Source organism: Carcharhinus amblyrhynchos, chromosome 2 (assembly GCF_965287045.1).
Source record: "Carcharhinus amblyrhynchos chromosome 2, sCarAmb.v2.hapA, whole genome shotgun sequence".
Classification (NCBI taxonomy): domain Eukaryota; kingdom Metazoa; phylum Chordata; class Chondrichthyes; order Carcharhiniformes; family Carcharhinidae; genus Carcharhinus; species Carcharhinus amblyrhynchos.
This window is the reverse complement of record NC_137325.1, coordinates 140,695,618-140,711,877: the sequence shown is the minus strand read 5'-3', so window position 1 is coordinate 140,711,877 and position 16,260 is coordinate 140,695,618. Positions and strand designations below refer to the sequence as shown.

The following is a 16,260-nucleotide window of genomic DNA, read 5'->3' as shown; positions in this document are numbered from 1 at the left end:
CAGAACTGGCTTGCCTGCAGAAGGCAGAGAGTGGTTGTGGATGGGTCTTTTTCTGCATGGAGGTCAGTCACCAGTGGAGTGCCCCAGGGATCTGTTCTAGGACCCTTGCTGTTTGTCATTTTCATAAATGACCTAGATGAGGAAGTGGAGGGATGGGTTAGTAAGTTCGCCCATGACACGAAGGTCAGTGGTGTTGTGGATGGTCTGGAAGGATGTCAGAAGTTGCAGCAGGACATAAATAGGATGCAAGACTGGGCAGAGAAGTGGCAGATGGACTTCAACGCGGATAAATGTGTAGTGGTCCATTTTGGCAGGACCAATGGGATGAACGAGTACAATATCAAGGGCAGGAGTCTTAGCAGTGTTGAAGAGCAGAAGGATCTTGGGGTCTGGGTCCACAGGACTCTTAAATCGGCCTCGCAGGTGGAGGATGTGGTCAAGAAGGCGTATGGTGTACTGGCCTTCATTAATCGAGGGATTGAGTTTAGGAGTTGGGAGGTAATGCTGCAACTTTATAAGTCCCTTGTCAGGCCCCACTTGGAGTACTGTGCGCAGTTCTGCTCACCTCACTATAGGAAGGACGTAGAAGCTATTGAAAGGGTACAGAGGAGATTTACAAGGATGTTGCCTGGATTGGGAGGCATGCCTTATGAAGATAGGTTGAGGGAGTTGGGACTCTTCTCCCTGGAGAGACGAAGGTTGAGAGGCGACCTGATAGAGGTTTATAAAATGTTGAGAGGAATAGATAGGGTGGATTCTCAGAGGCTATTTCCCCGGGTTGAAATGGTCGCTACGAGAGGACACAGATTTAAGGTGCGGTGAGGCAAGTACAGAAGTGATGTTAGGGGTAAGTTTTTCACTCAGAGGGTGGTGAGTGAATGGAATCGGCTGCCGTCAGTGGTGGTGGAGGCGAACTCGCTGGGGTCTTTTAAAAGACTTCTGGATGAGTATATGGGATTTAATGGGATTGGGGGTTATAGATAGGTCTATGGAATGGTAGGTATTGATGTGATCGGCGCAACTTGTGGGTCGAAGGGCCTGTTTGTGCTGTAGTGTTGTATGTTCTATGAATGGTGGAGCAGACTCGATGGACCGAGCGGCCTAATTCTGCCCCTTATGGTCTTATCATCTGCTCAACCTACAAATATCACTTTGTAGCTGCCTTATGTCCTCTTCCGAACTTACCTTCATCCAAATCATTTATATAAATTGTAAAAAGGTTCAGGCCCTAGTATCTGTATCCTCTATAGTGAAGACTGATACAAAATACTTGTTCAATTCACCTGCCATCTCCTTAGTCTCCATTATTAATTCAGCACATTCACTCCCTATGGGACCAATGCTCACTTTGTTAATTCTCTTCTTTTTCAATATCTATAGGAAATCTTACTTTCTGTCTCCATATTGCTAGCTAGCTTTCTCTCATAAGAACATAAGAACATAAGAAATAGGAGCAGGAGTAGGCCAACTAGCCCTTCGAGCCTGCCCCGCCATTCAATAAGATCATGGCTGATCTGTCGTGGCTCAGTTCCACATTCCCGCCCTCTCCCCATAACCCTTAATCCCCTCTCTCATCAAAAACCCATCAACCCGCGTCTTAAAAATATTTAGCGAGGCAGCCTCCACCACTTCAACGGGCAGAGAATTCCAGAGATTCACCACCCTTTGAGTGAAGAAGTTCCTCCTCAACTCCGTTCTAAACCGCACCCCCCTTTATCTTGAGGCTATGCCCCCTAGTCCTACTATCCTTTCTGAGCGGGACGAGTCTCTCCACCTCTATCCTATCCATCCCATTCATCATCTTATACGTCTCAATGAGATCTCCCCTCATTCTTCTAAACTCTAACGAGTACAAGCCTAATCTATTCAGCCTCTCCTCGTAGCTCAACCCCCTCAACTCCGGCATCAGCCTAGTAAACCTCCTCTGCACTCCCTCCAAGGCCAAAATATCCTTGCGTAAGTACGGCGCCCAAAACTGCACATAGTACTCCAGCTGCGGCCTCACCATACTCAATCTTCTTGTAATTCTTTGCTTTTTAAAATATTCTGTCCAATTTTCTGATGTGCCACCCATCTTTGCCTATCATATGTTTTTCCTTAAGTGTGATACTAACTTTAATTTTTTTGTTTAACAATGGATTGCAGGTCCACCTCTTGTAATTTTTCTTTCCCGTTGGAATGCATCTATTTACTGTATTCAGAAATATCCTCTTAAATATCTGCCTCTGTATCTTTACCGAACTAAATTGCCAGTTCACTTTAGCTAGCATGGCTTTCATATCCTCTTAATTTCCCTTAAGCTATGATGTGGAGGTGTCGGCATTAGACTGAGATGGGCACAGTAAGAAGTCTTACAACACCAGATTAAAGTCCAACAGGTTTATTTGGAATCACAAGCTTTTGGACACTACTCCTTCATCAGATGAGTGGAGGTAGGTTCACAAACACTATATATATAAGCAAAGACACAATTGCAAGATAATTATGTTTGAGATACTAGACTTAAACCCACTCTTCTCTCCCTCAAAATGAATATAAAATTCAATCATATTATGATTGCTGCTACCTAGGGGTATCTTCAGTTTGAGGTTATCAATTAATTCTATCTCATTGCATAATACCAAGATTACTATGGCTTGCTCTCTGGTTGGTCCAGAGCATGCTGTTCTAAGAAATTATCTCAAAACTTTCTATAGATTCTACACCTAGGCTACCTTTGCCCATCTGATTATTCCAGTCTATATGTAGTTTAAAATCTCCCATGATTATTCCCAGGTTATGATGTGGAGAAGGAATAGTGTTTCCAAGAGCTTGTGAGTTTACTATCAAATAAACTGGTTGGAATTTAACCTGGTGATGTGAGACTTCTTACTGTATTCCCAGGTTCCCATCATTCCTTCCTTTATACCCTGTCATACCAAATAGCTACTGTGAGGACACCTGTACACCACTCCTACAAATGACTTCCTACCTTTATCATTTCTCATCTCTACTCAAACTGCTTCTCCATCCTGGTTTCCTGAGTTTGGGTAACCCCAGTGTATCATTAATTAAGAGAGCCACACCTCCACCTTTTGTGGCTTCCTGTCCTTTCTAAGTGTCATGTACCCTTCAGTATTCAGGTCCTAACCTGTAATGGCTATCAGATTGTATGTATTTATTTCTATTTGTGCTGTCAGTTCATCTGTTTTGTTTCGAATGCTACATGTGTTCTACTTTCTCAGGAGGCCAAGGAAATTTGGCATGTCTGCTACGACTCTAACCAGGTTTTACAGATGACCATAGAAAGCATTCTTTCTAGTTGTATCATAGCTTGATCTGTCTCCCTCTCTGTCCAAGACTGCAAGAAACCACAAAGGGTCATGAACAGAGCCCAGTCCATCACACAAACCAGCCTCCCATCCATTGGCTGTATCTACACTTCCCGCTGCCTTGGAAAAGCAGCCAGCATAATCAAGGACCCCAAACACCCTGGACATTCTCTCTTACACCTTCTTCCATTGGGAAAAAAATACCAAAGTCTGAGGTCACATACCAACTGACTCAAGAACAGCTGCCATCAGACTTTTGAATGGATCTACCATTATTAAGTTGACCTTACTCTACATCTTAGCTATGACCATAACACTACATTCTGCTCACTATCCTTCCCTTCTCCCAAATGTACTCTATGAACGGTATGCATTATCTGTATAGCGCTCAAGAAACAATACTTTTAACTGTATACCAGTGAAAATAATAAATCAAATCAAATGTATTCAGGTACCAAGCCTTAGGTTTTTTTCCCCTTTTATTATTTTTGTAACTGTTAGCCTTGTTAGCTAATTTACTTTTAGATTTGTATTTTCTGTACCATCCTGTCTTTTTATCATTCCCACATTTATATCTTTATCTCTTGCCTGGTCTCTATTCTTTGATTTACCACATAGTGTCATAGAGGTTTACAGCATGGAAACAGGCCCTTCGGCCTAACTTGTTCAAACTGCACTTTGTTTTAAACCCTAAGCTAGTTCCAATTGCCCACATTTGGCCCATATCCTTCCATACCCATCTTACCCATGTAACTGTCTAAACGCTTTTCAAAAGACAAAATTGTATCTGCCTCCGCTACTATCTCTGGCAGTTTGTTCCAGACACACACACTTTGTGTGAAAAAATTGCCCCTCTGGACACTTTTGTATCTCTCCCCTCTCACCTTAAACCTATGCCCTCTAGTTTTGGGAAAAGATATTGACTATCTAGCTGATTTGTGCCCTCATTATCTTATAGATCTCTATAAGATCACCCCTCAGCCTTCTACACTCCTGAGAAAAAAATTCCAGTTTATCCAACCTCTTTTTATAATTCAAACCATCAAGTCCCAGCACCATCCTAGTGAATCTTTTCTGCACTCTTTCTAGTTTAATAATATCCTTTCTGTAATAGGGTGACCAGAATTGCACACAGTATTCCAAGTGTTGCCTTGTTGGGACGTCTTGTACAACTTCAACAAGACATTCCAACTCCCATTTTCAATGTTCTGTCCGATGAAACCAAGCATGCCGAATGCCTTCTTCGCCACTCTGTCCACCGGTGACTCCATTTTCAGGGAGCTATGAACCTGTATCCTGAGATCTCTTTGTTTTGTAACTTTCCCCAAATGTGATCTAATGATCCAGTCATAATCCATTGGAACAACAGCACAGGCTCCAGAGGCTGAATGGCCTTCGTCATATTCTATGTTATAAAAACTAATTTTCAGGCTCACAAAAATGCTCATTGGCCAACAGATAGATCCCACATTCTCCCACCCACCTTCTCACCCCGTGCCTTGAGTAACAACTTGCCCCTATTGTCTACTTCAATGGCCTTTCCTAAGGAAGGCAGAGTTGCATTTATATGGCGTATTTCACAACCTCTGCACATTCCAAACTCCTTTGCGACGCAGGAAATATTTTTGAGGTGCCGTCAATGGCAGCCAATTTGCATTCAGCAAGCATCTACCCACACAGAGCAAAATGATGATGACCGGGTTACCTGGTGTTTATTGCATAAGTCTAGAATGGGAAAAGCACCTTAGGACAAGAAATCTGCTAGTTTACAGGATCAACCCTATATTCATGGAATGTATGAAAATATCAACAATATCCCTGTCAATTTCTCCCTTTTTTAAGACTTTTATTACGCAGAAATTTATAAGGTAACATTTAGATTGGAGACATCACATTTTGCTTTGTAAGAGGAGCCTATGTCATGATGGGAGTGATTAAGGGAGAGAGATTAGGGGAGGGAACCACAAATACAGCTGAGGTAAAAGAGACTGAAGGAAAGAATTCCTGCAAGCAGGAATGTGATGACTAAAGATTCTGTCACCAATGGTGCTGCTCAGTGCAATACAATACAGAGGGAGTGCTGCACTGTTGGATGAGATATTAAACCAAGGTCCCACCTACCCACTCAGCTGGATAGAAAAGATCCCAGCACACTATTTGGAAAAAGATCTGGAGAGTTCTCCCTGGGGTCCTGGCCAATATTTACCCATCAACCAACATCCGATAAACAAATTATCTGGTCATTTATCTTATTGCTGTTTGTGGGAGTTTGCTGTGCATAAATTGGCTGCCAGCTCCAATACATTACAACAGTGATTACACATCAAAAAAATACTTCACAGGCTGTAATTGACTTTAGGATATTGTACGATCGTGAAAGACACTGTAAAAGTACAAATCTCTATTTTCTCTCTTAATGGTTGAGGTTGAGTGAGGAGGAAGGAAACACCAAAAGGCCAGAGTTGGTAGAAAAGACAAAATTGTACCTGCCTCGACTACCACCTCTGGCAACTTGTTCCAGAAAAAGTGGGATAGGCAAAAAATGGTTCGGCACAGACAAGAAGAGCCAAAAGGCCTGTTTCTGAGCTGTAATTTTCTATGGTTCTATGGAAGTGGTCTTGGGTTTGGAAAGTGCTGCCATGTGTAAACCCATGTGTACTTGGAGGCAAGCTGCAGGAAAGCAGATCCATTACTCTCACCAAATTTCACAGATGTGCAATCGAGAGCACCCTTTCTGTTTGTATCACAGATTGGTATGGGCTCCTGCTCTGCCCAAGACCGCAAGAAACTACAAACAGTCGTGAACACAGCCCAGTCCATCATGCAAACCAGCCTCCCATCCATTGACTGTCTACACTTCCCGCTGCCTTGGAAAAACAGCCAGCATAATTAAGAATGCCACGTACCCTGGACATTCTCTCTTCCACCTTCTTCCGTTAGGAAAATGATACAAAAGTCTGAGATCACGCACCAACCAATTAAAGAACACCGTCTTCCCATCAGACTTTTGAATGGAACTACCATATTTTAAGCTGATCTTTATCTACACTCAAGCTGTGACTGTAACGCTATATTCCGCACCTTCTCCTTTCCTTTTGCCCTATGTACTCCACGAATGGTATCTTTTGTCTGTATAGCAGACAAGAGACAATACTTTTTACTGTGTATCAATACATGTGACAATAATAAATCAAATCAGATCAAAAGCTATCATTAAAAGCATGTACTAGTAATCTGGCCACAATGGATTGATGACAAGTGCATACTTTGAGCAGTTACACAACTACATGAAGCTTGCGGATATGGGGCTGTGATTTAAAGACCATTTCAAGGTGAGGGTTAGTGTGTCAATCTCACAATCTTGATGGTAATTAACTAAATTCAAAGTGTGAGAGACATCACAATAAACAAATAATAAACATGGCTGGTGTAGTGAATTCTTCAAAAGGGGACTGGCTGCTCTGAATTTACCTGCGCTTTGCAACCTGTTTGGCTCTCCATCCAACACCTTCAACATTCACTCCCTCCAGCACAAACATACAGAGGCAGCCGTGTGTAGCATCTTCAAGACGCACTGCAGCCACTCACTATGGATCCTGTGACAGCACCTTCCAAACCCACAACCTCTACTACCTGGAAGGGCAAAAGCAGCAGGCATTTGGGAACACTGCCACATGGAGGTTCCCTTCCAAGCCACTCACCACTCGCTGTTCCTTCATTGTCACTGGGTCAAAATCCTGGGAGTCCCTTCCTACCAGCACAGAGGATGTACCTACGTTCAAGAAGGCAGCTCACCACCACCTTCACAAGGACACTCAGGGACGGGCAATAAATGCTGACCTAGCCAATGATACCCCCTCCGCTGAAAGAATAAATAAAAATAAAGTCAATCTGTCCAGACACTGTGAGGTGTTCAGGTTGGTATGGGTTACCCTGAGCTGTTGTGTTGCTGTCTGTGAGACAGCAGTTGTCTAATGCCAAACGTTTGACTCCCTCCCCCATCTGGGGCCAGTGAAGGTCCAGTACATCGGTGATGGGCAACCTTGGCTAGTGAGTGGGCTGAATGAGTGGCCGCCCTTCATCTCAGCGGCCACAAGGTTGAAATTTGGCTTGTTCGCTAACCATGACCCCGTGAATAAGATTAAAGGACACAGAATCATAGAGTCATAGAGGTTTACAAAATGGAAACAGGACATTTGGCCCAACTTGTCCATGCCGCTCTTTTTTTTAAAAAACTCTAAGCTAATCCCAAATGCCCACATTTGGTCCATATCCCTCTATACCCATTGTATTCATGAACTATCTAAATGTTTTTTAAAAAATAAACTTGTGCACACCTCTCTGGCACCTTGTTCCAGTTATCACTGGCTGTGTGAAAAAATTGCCCCTCTGGACACTTTTGTATCTCTCCCCTCTCACCTTAAATCTATGCCCTCTAGTTTTAGACTCCCCTACCTTTGGGAAAAGATATTGACTATCTACCTTGTCCCTCATTATTTTATAAACCTCTATAAGGTCACCCCTCAGCCTCCCACACTCCAGAGAAAAAAGTCCCAGTCTATTCAGTCTCTCCTTATAACTCAAACCATCAAGTCCGGGTAGCAAACTAGTAAATCTTTTCTGCACTCTTTCTAGTTTAATAATATCCTTTCAATAATAGGGTGACCAGAACTGTACACAGTATTTCAAGTGTGGCCTTGCCAATGCCTTGTACAACTTCAACAGGACGTCCCAACTCTTGTTCTGACTGGTGAAACCAAGCACGCCAAATGCCTTCTTCACCACGCTGTCCACCTGTGACTCTGCTTTCAAGGAGTTATGAACATGAATGCCTAGATCACTTTGTTCTATAACTCTCTGCAACACCCAACCATTAACTGAGTAAGTCCTACCCTGGTTCAATCTACTAAAATGCATCACCTCGCATTTGTCTAAATTAAACTCCATCTGCCATTTGTCAACCACTGGCCCAATTCATGAAGATTCCGTTGCAATTGGAGATAACTTTCTTCGCTGTCCACTATGCCATCATCTGCAAACTTACTAACCATGCCTCCTATATTCTCATCCAAATCATTAATATAAATGATAAATAACAGTGGACCCAGCACTGATCCCTGAGGCACCCTGCTGGTCACAGGCCTTCAGTTTGAAAAACAACTCTCTACAACCACCCTGCAGAAGCCAATTTTGTATTCATTTACATACCTCACCCTGGATCCTGTGAGATTTAACCTTATGCAACAACCTACCATGCGGTACCTTGTCAAAGACCTTGCTAAAGTCCATGTAGATAACATCAACTGCACTGCCCTCATCTACCTTCTTGGTTACCCCTTCAAAAAAGAAATAGGGCATCCCATTGCCTCTCTTAATATGTCCAAAGATGTGCGGGTTAGGTTGATTGGCCATGCTAAGGAATTGCCCCTTAGTGTCTAGGGATGCATAGGTCAGAGGGATTAGTGGGTATAATATGTAGGGATATGGGGGTAGGGCCTGGGTGGGATTGTGTTCGGTGCAGACTTGATGGGCCAAAGGGCCTCTTTCTGCACTGTAGGGTTCTATGATCTATGATAGCTCAGCAGTTACGTTGCTGGACTAGTAATCCCGAGATAGGAGTTCAAATCCTATCATGCCAACTGGGAATTTTAATTCCATAAATTAAATAATCCTGAATTAAAAAGCTAATAATACTGATGGTAAGCTTGAAGCTACTGTGTTGCCAATACAACCTTATTTGCGTAGGGAAGGAAATCTGCCATCCTAATCTGCTCTCACTTATGGCGGAAAGCGATGGCCTACTGGTGTTACCACTGGACTATTAATCCAGAAACTCAGCCAATATTCTGGGGACCGGGTTCAAATCCCACCACAGCAGATGGTGGAATTTGAATTTTTAAAAAAGTAAGAATCTACGGATGACCATGAAGCCATTTGCCGGAATTCTACCACCCTGTCCGTCACGGAATCGGAATGGGCAAGGGGCAGACAATGGAAATATCCATTGACCTCAGGTGGGATTTTCTGATCTTGGGTCGAGCGAGGCTGTAAAATCCCACCCATTGTCAATTGTTGGAAAAACCCATCCGGTTCACTAATGCCCTTTGAGGAAGTAAATCTGCTGTCATTATCTGGTTTGGCCTACATGTGACTCCAGAGCCACAGCAATGTGGTTGGCTCTCAACTGCCCTCGGGCAACTAAGGATGGATAATAAATGCTGGCCAGTCAGCTGTGGCCAAACAGGCCATCTAAAATGGCGATGTGTAAAGCACTCTGGGACAATTGAGCATGAACTAAAATGACAGGCTACAGCTTAAAAGACAAAGATAAACAGGCTGGAATCCAGACGAGTGAATACACAAGATATGGGTCATCTCCAGGACGAAAGAGACTTTCTGGTCAAACTGGGTTGTTTACCAGACATAAGGGTGAGTAACCCCTTATTTGGGAGGGAAATGTGAACCCTCTGTGCCCCCCCCAGCACCTACAGACATGGCCGTTGGGGACACACCCAGAGATCGGTGTGGCAGAAGCCAGTTGGACTTTATGGATCAGGGTGATCAAGTCCTGATCGATTGATTGGCAATGGCCAAAAGGACTGCAAAACCCAACGGGGTATAAAGGGTGCTGCACAACCAAGTATCTCTCTCTCTGACCCCACAAACGAACTGCAACACCGGTGACCATCGCCAGCAATGACCAGCATGAGGAGAGCCACCACACCCGAGAAGGAAGGAAGACCAGAGCCAGGGTGCCAGACCAGACCAAAGGACCAGACGACACAGAGGGCAACCGAGACCAACACACAGATAAAGGCCAATATCTACTTGGGTACTTACCAGTCACTCAAATTTAGGTTAAGGACTTGAACTTTAGTATTTTCTGCAAGATAACTTATTGTTGGTTGGGTGGGTGATTATTGATTGTGTTCTTAAATAAATATTGGTTGTACTAACAAGACGTCTACTCGCAGTTATTTGTCCACCATACAAAGATTAAAACAGACTGTGCGACAGGCACAACACAGCGACACTCATGTCCCACGAATGAATATTAAAAAAAGATTCCAAACCCAATGTGGTTGGATTTTAAACTCTGCCTGAGATGGCCCAGCAAACTACTCTGTCATCACAAAACATGGACTGCAGCGATTCCAAAAGCTGACAATTAGGGATGGGCAATAGATGCTGATCTTACTAATGATGGCCACATCCCGGGGAGTGAACAGAAGGCAGTTCACTCCCAGATAGGTAGGAATAATCACAAGTTGTTACACTTCAATGCAAATCATCTGACTAAGTGCCACAACGCCCTTTAAAATGGATTAAAGTTTATTTATTAGTCACAAGTAAGGCTTATGTTAACGCTGCAAAGAAGTTACTATGAAATTCCCCTAGTTGCCACAATCTGGCACCTCTTCAGGTCAATGCACCTAACCAGCACATCTTTTAGACTGTGAGAGGAAACCGGAGCACCCGGAGGAAACCCATGCAGACATGGGGAGAACATGCAAACTCCATACAGACAGTGACCCAAGCCAGGAATCGAACCTGAGTCCTTGGCGCAGTGAGACAGCGGTGCTAACCACTGTACTGTCGTGCTGCCCCCATCGTAACTTTTTAGCATCTATACATTTATCAGGCACTTCATTAAACAAGTGTTTCCTTGTTGACATTAAAATACTGGGGCTGGGGGGAATTATGTCCTGCTCCTCTCTCCTTCTCATGAATAGAATACTAAACGCTTTAAACAAACATTTCCAAACAGAATGTTTTGAGATACTCATCACACATTGAGTGCCCAGCATTCAGAGTCTGAGGAAAGAATCACCTCTATTTTTGCTCCATATTAAACACAACTTCTTACCTTCACAGAGATGGCCCAACAGTGCAGCACCCTGCTAGCTGGAGCTGGCAGCAACATGTCCTGCAGACAATAAAGGCCCCATTGCTAGCTCCAACCCACATTAGAGTGGGAAGCTCAGCCCGGCACTGTGTGTGTGCTGCTGGCTTGTTTTCCAGTGCTGATGTCTCTCCAGGTGTCAGGTTGTACACAGCAAGACTCCAGGGAACTCCTGCTACCCACAGCTTCCTGATTGTTGAGGGGGAGTGAATTACCCAATGCTCCTTCCTTGAGCAAAACAAATCTCCATGTTAAAGGGCAAGCCATGATTTGTTCAGAGAGAATGCCACAATCTTTTTATCTTAAAACAAAATCTCAATGTTTGTTCTTCTTAACAAATCGCCTGCTTCCTGAAAAATCCAGTTACGCCCCCGTTTCATGGTCTTCTGCACTTCAATTTATTTAGTTAGTATTTAATATCAGGGTAAATACAAAATTATCCTCAGTTATAATCTCAAACCTAAATCTCATTGGAATCATAAAATCATCCTTTCTCTAAACTTCCCAGAAGATAGAACCATTGAATCCTTATAGTGCAGGAGAAGGCCATTTGGCCCATTGTGTCTGCATTGACTCTCTGACACAGCACCTTACCCAGGCCCTCTCCCCCACCCTATCCCCATACCTTTGCCACGGCCAATCCATCTTTCGGATTGTGGGATGAAGCTGGGCACCTGGAGGAAAACCATACAGAATATGCAGACTCTGCACAGACAGTGACTCAAGCCAGGAATCGAACCCGGGTCCCTGGTGCTGTGAAGCAGCAGTGTTAACCACTGTGCCACACATCAAGTAGTGTGTGGTCATGGTGACGTCAGTTGAAGGCCATTTGCTTCTGTTTCTGCAGCCAAGAGGAGAACCACTTCTTGAAAAGCGCAGGTGCCTGCATTCTCCCTGCAGCTGAGAATGAGTCACTCAGTTAAAACTACTTGGCACAGCAAACATAGAAACATAGAAGATAGGAGGAGGAGGCCATTTGGCCCTTCGAGTCTGTTCCACCATTCATCACGATCGTGGCTGATCATCCAACTCAATAGCCTCGTCCTGCTTTCTCCCCATAACCATTGATCCCATTCCCCCCAAGTGCTATATCCAACCGCCTCTTGAATACATTCAATGTTTTGACATCAATTACTTCCTCTGCTAATGAAGTCCACAGGCTCCCCACTCTGGGTGAAGAAATGTCTCCTCACCTCCGTGGGTTGGACAAAGTCACTCTCTCAGAGCTGAGGCTATTTGGCCGATGAGTTAGTTTTGAGGCCTCTGATAGAGCTGGAACCCCTCTAGTTCAATACGACACAGGGCTCAGAGGGTTAATTAAATGGCTCCTATTGTTTCTATGTTCCGAAATTCTCCATTATAAATGACAAATGATATCAGTGTGAAAGAAGGGATTAAGTCTCCAGAGCTTACTCTCTGGTTTGACCGTGTTCCATTGGTCTGAAGGCACTTTGCAATGTCCTCGAATTATGAAGGGCGCTCTGGGAATGCCGTGGGTTCGATGTGCTGACAGTGTTGACCCAGGCCAGTCAGCCTGCCCTCCCACCTGGGTAAGGAGTGTGAAGAGACACGAGGCCTGTCTTGTTGGGGTGAGGGGGTTGGGCGGGGGGGGGGGGGGGGGGGAGCGTTGGCTGGGGCGGGGGGTGTTTTTGCTGGTTACATCTCCCTGATGCTTCAGTGTCAGGTTATATTGGCTGATAAGACCAAGCACACCCCCTTCCCCACCCCCACCGAGACAAAAAGCAATCACACTAAATGTCATTCAGCGAACTCACTGTCCTCAAGGGCAGCGCAGTTTTATAACTGGCTCACTCCAGTCTGAAGTCATGCTGAGTGTCAATGATTTAACAGGGCAGGTATAGCTCACTCTCCAGGGGGGGTGTGACAGTGCATGAGAGGCTCATCTTTTCCTTATGGGAAGGAATATTCTCAGTCGCCAATTTGTGTTTCTTTACCCCTCCCGTTACCAACCCATTTGACATTCCTCCTTTAAGTTGCTTCTTAAAATTTACCTTTTAAACAAGCCTTTGCCTGTTTATTGCTGTAAGTGGCTCAGTGTCAAATTGTGCTTTATAATGCTCCTGAAAGGCCCTTTGTAACATTTCATTACATTAAAGGTGCTATCTAAATACAGGTTGTGTAACAATTATCCCTCCAGCTAATTCATCACTTTTTTTTTCAGTTTATTAGTCGCAAGTTGGCTTACATTAACACTGCAATGAAGTTACTGTGAAAATCCCCTAGTCGCCACATTGTGGCATCTGTTCGGGTACACTGAGGGAGAATTTAGCACAGCCAATGCATCTAACTAGCACGTCTTTCAGGCTGTGGGAGGAAACCAGAGCACCAAGAGGAAAGCCACACAGACATGGGGAGAACATGCAGATCCTCACAGACAGTGACCGAAGCCAGGAATCGAATCTGGGTCCCTGGCGCTATGAGGCAGCAGTGCTAGCCACTTTGCTGCTGTACTTGCCACTTGCTCTCCAGCCTATCACAGAATGACAGGATTGTTGCGGCTCAGAAGGAGGCCATTTGGCCCATCAGGTCTGCACCAGTTCTCCAAAGAAACATCATGACTTAGTGCCATTCCTCTGTCCTTTCCCCCATACCCCCTTTTATTGATTTAAATAAACATCTACTGCCCTCTTGAATGTCTCAACTGAACCTGCCTCCATCACAATTCCAGGCAGAGCATCCCAGACCCCAACCGCTCTCTGTGTGGAAATGTCTTTTCTCATATCACCTTTTCCTTTTTTGTTCTTTCCTTGACAACCTATCCCTACTTAAATCACCCCCACCCCCACCACGCTTCCACCCCACCTAACTACCACCACTTTTCCAAGCTACATACTTGCTTAAAAGCAAGAGTATAAAACCAATCTCAGTAATTGTGACCACGAAACCATAGTTAATTGTTGTAAAGGACCTTCACTGATGTCCTTTAGGGAAGGAAATCTGCCGTCCTTACCCGGTCTGGCCTACACGTGAGTCCAGAGCCACAGCAATGTGGCTGTCTCTTAAGAACATAAGAACATAAGAAATAGGAGCAGGAGTAGGCCAACCAGCCCTTCGAGCCTGCCCCGCCATTCAATAAGATCATGGCTGATCTGTCGTGGCTCAGTTCCACATTCCCGCCCTCTCCCCATAACCCTTAATCCCCTCTCTTATCAAAAACCCATCAACCCGCGTCTTAAAAATATTTAGCGAGGCAGCCTCCACCACTTCAACGGGCAGAGAATTCCAGAGATTCACCACCCTTTGAGTGAAGAAGTTCTTCCTCAACTCCGTTCTAAACCGCCCCCCCTTTATCTTGAGGCTGTGCCCCCTAGTCCTACTGTCCTTTCTGAGCGGGAAGAGTCTCTCCACCTCTATCCTATCCATCCCATTCATCATCTTATATGTCTCAATGAGATCTCCCCTCATTCTTCTAAACTCTAACAAGTACAAGCCTAGTTTATTCAGCCTCTCCTCATAGCTCAACCCCCTCAACTCCGGTATCAGCCTAGTAAACTCCTCTGCACTCCCTCCAAGGCCAAAATATCCTTGCGTTAAGTGCGGCGACCAAATGCCCTCTGAAATGGCTGAGCGAGCCACTCAGTTCAAAGGCAATTGGGAATGGGCAATAAATGCTGGCCTTGCCAGCGATGTCCACATCCCCCGAAGAATAAAACTCTCAGTGTTGCACAGCACACAGGAGGTCAGTTGATCTATCGTACCTATGCCATGTTTTTGAAATAACAATTTACTTTGTTTGCTGGAGCAGACGAGTGAAGGAGCAGAGAGAGAGCTAAGATTTTACCTGTTAAAAACCTGTTTAAAATAAGTTTAAAGCACTTTGTTCTTTGTAGAACTGTTTAAAGCATTTATTTATTGTATTTACTGCTTTAAGAATTCTGAGGGAGTGGTTAGCAGGCAGTTGTGGTCCATCAGATTTAAATATCAACTGACCACAAGGTGAAGCCTTCCATTGTTTGCTGGAGCAGACGAGTGAAGGAGCAGAGAGAGAGCTAAGATTTTACCTGTTAAAAACCTGTTTAAAATAAGTTTAAAGCACTTTGTTCTTTGTAGAACTGTTTAAAGCATTTATTTATTGTATTTACTGCTTTAAGAATTCTGGGGGAGTGGTTAGCAGGCAGTTGTGGGCCATCAGATTTAAATATCAACTGACCACAAGGTGAAGCCTTCCATTGTTTGCTGGAGCAGACGAGTGAAGGAGCAGAGAGAGAGCTAAGATTTTACCTGTTAAAAACCTGTTTAAAATAAGTTTAAAGCACTTTGTTCTTTGTAGAACTGTTTAAAGCATTTATTTATTGTATTTACTGCTTTAAGAATTCTGAGGGAGTGGTTAGCAGGCAGTTGTGGGCCATCAGCTTTAAATCAGTGCCAGGTTTAAAAGGAGGCCTGGTGTAGACAGCGGGCAGCGGAGTGAGTGGGAAGCAGAGTGAGCTACTAGGGCTTAATATCAAAAAGGGCTGGAAGGAAAAAAGGCCAGGTGAGTTCGTTTGAAAAACAAAAAAAAAACAAAAAAATTTTTTCAAAACTACTACAGTGAATAATGGAGGGGCATGTGATGTGTGGTTTCTGTATGATGTGGGAACTGGTGGACCCTAGGGTTCATCCCAGTGACCATGTCTGCAGTAAGTGCAGGTTGCTAGAGGAGCTCCAGCTCAGGGTAAATGAGCTGGCCTCTGAGCTACAGGCACTGAGGCTCATCAGGGGGAGAGAGGGTGCCATTGTCAATGGGGTGCAAGTGACATCCACCCCCCCCTAGACTGGCTAACTCTAAGGGTCAGGGACAAGTGGGGGCTGCTGGGAGGAGGAAGGGGGGTGAGGAGCGGAGGCCTCAGCCTCTTAATCTGCATAACAGGTTTGAGGTTCTTGCTTCCAGGCTGGACGAGAACGAGGCAGGTGAGGTTGGTGAGCAAGCTGCACACGGTACAGTGCTGCAGCAGGACATAGGCAAAGAGAAAGGGAAAAGGAACGTAGTAGTGATTGGGTATAGTGGGGTGAAGGGTATTGACACTGTCCTTTGTCACAATGACA

The 16,260-nt window shown here is 44.5% G+C and overlaps 1 protein-coding gene across 1 annotated transcript in view; it reads right to left on the bottom strand.

Moving 5' to 3' along the window:
• Window positions 1–11,338, bottom strand: part of hhatlb (hedgehog acyltransferase like, b) — a 59,797-nt gene extending 48,459 nt beyond the window's left edge. Inside the window, exon 1 of the mRNA XM_080213459.1 lies at window positions 11,179–11,338. The gene's annotated coding sequence lies outside the window, so the exon portion shown is untranslated. The remainder of the gene's footprint in view (window positions 1–11,178) is intronic.
• Between the last annotated feature and the right edge of the window lie 4,922 nt (window positions 11,339–16,260).